Genomic DNA, 4,677 nt, shown 5'->3' on the forward strand with positions numbered 1-4,677 from the left:
CACACAGAGACTCACACGCACACACTACTGTCAAGTTAAATACACGTGTCCAGTGTGTGGTTTCAAAATAAAACGTTGACGTCAACTTTGACATTTCAAATTAGTTTTTTTCTTTACCAACTTTCTAACAAGCATTGTGTGTGTGATAATGAATGAAGACCTCTCTGTTGGATTTCTTCTAGAAAATAACTGGATGAATTTTCAGGAAAAAGGCTCTACCATTCTTACAAAAGAGCAGACACCAATTTGTAGGATTTTTGTTTTCTCTTGTTTTGTCTCCTGTTGTGTCTTTGAGGTAGTAAGTATTTATTTTGGGGGATCTTTTTTTTCTCTTTTGCAGATTCCATGTGTCTTGATATAATCATTTTCCATCTATCTTCACTCAATTAGTATTTTGTGGTCATTTAGAATCTATTTGTGCTCATGTTTCATATCCTTGTAGTCATTTTGTTTTTGGTGGATATGCATCTATGACAATTAATTCTTTTAATTGACTTTCCAAACAAGAACCATATAATCTGTCTCTTCCTACATTCCCAGGGCTTCATTTTACCTTGTGCCACAAAGGCCTGTTCAACAATTCATTCATAACTCCCAATGACACTGATGTTATTACACATGAGGTGACATTGGTTCCAATCTGTCAGTGGTGAGTTTCGGGTCAGCCAACATGGGAGTGTGACAAAAATAAGAATGATTTCAAAGAATGATTGAAAAAAATGTCTGTGTCGCTGGCTACTGTTCTTTAGAATGCATCTCTGTGTGCTTTTATTGTGAAAACAGAATCATGCCTGCTCCGGTAACCTCATGTCTCACTTTGTTGTGTTTGACTTAATGACAGACAGCTGGATCTTCCAATGAAATACAACATCTGGATCCTATGGGCGGTGACGACCGAGGGGCGGGGCTTTCACCAGTTTAGTCAAATGGCGCCAAAGTGCCGAGAAGCCTCATTAGATTTATAAATAACCTTTATATAATCCATTGTGCTGGTTTGAACCCACATTTACATCATAAAGTTAACAATAAATAAGTAAAAGTATCAATATAGTATTGAATAGATATAGCATCATATTGTATAGATATACTATAGTATAGATTAAGTAAATCATTCACATAGAACAAAAGTATATATACATTGTATCATATCGATATTGTATTATACAGATGTAGTACAGTACAGTATAGATATAGTATACTATCTATATTTACACTGAAGATTAATTTTCGTCAGCCCCAAAAATCGACATCTTTGCTAGTTTGTGTTCAGGTTTTTGACAGATTGTCAAACAAAAAAGAAAAAAGTGAACTTGTTAACTTGAGCTTCAAGAAATAAACACATTCTTCACTATATTCTGACAATTCATAACCTGAACAATGAATTGATTATCAAATACACAACATTGTGACGTATTGATGATGAAAGTAGTAACAAAGTGATTTGATCAAAAACATCATAACAAATGCGGTTAATATAAGTTTCCCACTTTGCCTGGTTGCTTATCCAGTTGAAAACAGAAAACGTGTTAATATAGAAATAAACATCTGCAGCGAACACTGATAAGAAGTATACATATTCTGCACTATCCACCATTCAGCACCTGGGGGCGCTGTTGTATTATATGTTGGAAACTATCAGTGGATCGTGGCACTTGACACCAAACACACAGGCTGTTTTATTACACTGGAGGTTTCTACTGGGAAACTGTAAAAAACTGGGAACCAGCACGAGATAAACAGTCAGAATCCTCACACAGGGGAGGACGTTAAGTCAGATTAACTAAACTAAACCAAACCGTCACAGTGAAGCTGAGATGGTTCAATTAAAAAAAATACATAATTATAATCAGTCTCATTATAAACAGAGTCTCAGCTCATCTACAGCTGTCACAGAAGTTGGAGACACAAAATGTCCTGTTGTTGGTTTAATGACGATGCGATGAGGGAAGGTGAAACTACACACGTGACATAAGAAGATTTATCATAAGTTATTATTGGGCCTCATCATGTGGACTCACTGTCTAAATGCAGGAACTCACATGATGTTTAATTCTGTGTGTTTGTGTGTGCATGTTGCTCTGGGAAACAAATACATTTTTATTTCCTTTGCCAAGGAGATTTAGTTTTGTCTATGCTTGTGTGTTTTGGATATCAGGATTACACAGAACGTACTGGACGGATTACCGCCAAATTTTGTGGGAGAATGTGGGAACGGATCAGAAAAGAACACAGTCAATTTAGTCCCAGCCCGGATCAGAGGACAGATCCAGGATTTTTTTTCATTTTCTTTGACATTGTGAAAAAGGGTCTTTTCCATCATTTTCATTGATTTCTCAGGGACCCATTTTCTGTTTCTGCAAGAAAACAAATCTGGCGTCTGATATTTACTGTGTGCAAATAAAAAACTGGATCTAGTAAAATGAAATGTGGTTTCATGAGAGGACTGCTGGTCCTTGGCGGAGATGTGCCTTCTCCTGGCTGCTAGGTTTACTTCAACTTTCCACTGCCTGCAGCTGAACTGGTTTCGTTTTGACTGTTAAACTGTTTAACCAGACCCATATTTAGCTGATGTCATCGAGATCATAACTTAAACAGTCTTCATCGTTCTCATTTTGTTTTGACAGTGGGATGAGTCATGAAGAGCAGGAGTACAAAAAAACTCTGAAAAAACATTTAGATTGTAAAGTTTAATTCGGTGCATTAAAGATAATGTAGCAAACAGCAAATTCATCTGAATTTTTGAAGACAGTGAATTGACAATAAAATCTAAACTGATTTAATGCTTTTTTAGAAAAGCAACTAGAAGAAGAAAAGCAGAAGGAACTCTGGGTCTCAGGAGAGTGTGTTCCTCTGCCAAGGCCCAACTCTCTCATTAAATATAAAGCTGCACCAAAGTTTACACATTCATAGAAATCAGTTCCCTTAATGTGTCAAGACTCGTGAACTATTCTCTGGGAAAACAAGAGAAAAGGTTGAACATCTTGCAAATCCCGGATCCGCCCCCTGATCTGAATCTGCACCAACATTTAATTATTCTGACCCAAACCACATCTTCTCACCCAGTGTTGTGGTAACCCGGTCATTTGGTTTTGTGTAATCTTAATCCTTCACTCATAAACACACATACAAACCAATTAACAAAGCTGAATTGTCAAATTAAGGATTTTACTGTTTCAAAGGTATTGAATCTGGTTAGATTCAGTCATTGTTACAAAAATAAAGTAATCCTCATGAATTTGACAGATTACACCACATCAAATATAAAAGATAGAAACCCTACAGCTGATTTCTGTCTTAAAAAGTAAATATTAAGAAAGAAACTGTCCGCCACATCATTTTCTTTAACAGAAGTGCTGTGTCTAAATCACAGCGACGCTCCGGTGTGTCTAATGTGTTCAGGCTTTCACTCCACAGCTTTGTTGGACAGGAAGTCCTGGCCTTCCTGAGACCACAGGGAACAATGCAGGGATTGGCGGGTGTCCGTGACCCAGCAGGAACAATAGAACATCCACGCATAAACGGTTTAATGATCAACCTGACACAGTCATAACACCGCTCACTGACACAGAGCCAGGACAAGAGCCGGGAACCGCCCCCCCGCCCTGGAGAAGCTGATTCTGATCAAGACTGAATCCAATGAAATCTCTGCACTCAATAAAAAATGCATGACAACACAACTGTTGCCTCCAAATCAATAGTGAATTTCTGTGTCTTTGTTTTTAAGCTTCTGCACCATCCGTAGCTGTGTCTCTGTCCGTCCGTCCCATTCTCGTGGTGATAATATCCCATTGGTGTAAACATTCACCTGGACTCAGGCAGGATCTCATCTTGTTTATCTGAGGTCAAAAGTCAAGTTCACGGCAGAAAACACATTTTTCATGGCGTAACTAGAAGATGTACAAACTGAGATATATAATGGGGGGGGGGGGGGGGGAATTGAAAATAAAAAAAACGTATATAAGGATGGATCATCATCAGATGTCAATCATGACATTTCACTCCACTTCTTTATTGCATCAAAGACAGGCAACTTCCTGGAAAACTTATGCAACATAAAATAACAACCCTAAAAAGAGAGAAATCCTCTTTTAGAAAAATGTATTTGATGGATACTTGGACTTTTTGGTTTGGTCCATGGCCACTGACATCACAATGTTGTGCGTAAACACTGTTCTGCTCATAATTAGACACAGCTCACTTCACTGGTTGGTGAAGACGGACAACCATCAGGGGGTAATCGTATATTTCTTATTACTTGAATGAATGACATGTGGGGCATAATTGGATTTTTGCAAAGGCAGAGAATGTGCTTTTCTTTTTTTCCGGTATCAGGAGCTGTCCCATCACTACCACCACTGTTGTGCCATCGAGCAAGGCACTGAAATAGAAAGAGTATTGGACTTGTATCTATCAAGTGGCAAGAAATTCAACTCAAGATGAATGACAGAGTTGCTCTGTGACAGCTGGACGTTTGAATAGGAAACTGTCCCTGAGGTTGTTTGTCATAATGACTTAAAAAGGTGATAAGATACCAGTGTTTTGTTTTCATCTCTCTCAGCTTCAGACAAACTGCAAATGGGATGACGATGTGATTTTAATAACAAAACCTAAGAACTTTTTAAAGTTTAAGGTTTTTAAAAGTAGAACAACAATTACGTGCAGAGTCCAGTGTCCTCT

This window comes from Platichthys flesus, chromosome 9 (assembly GCF_949316205.1).
Source record: "Platichthys flesus chromosome 9, fPlaFle2.1, whole genome shotgun sequence".
Classification (NCBI taxonomy): Eukaryota; Metazoa; Chordata; class Actinopteri; order Pleuronectiformes; family Pleuronectidae; genus Platichthys; species Platichthys flesus.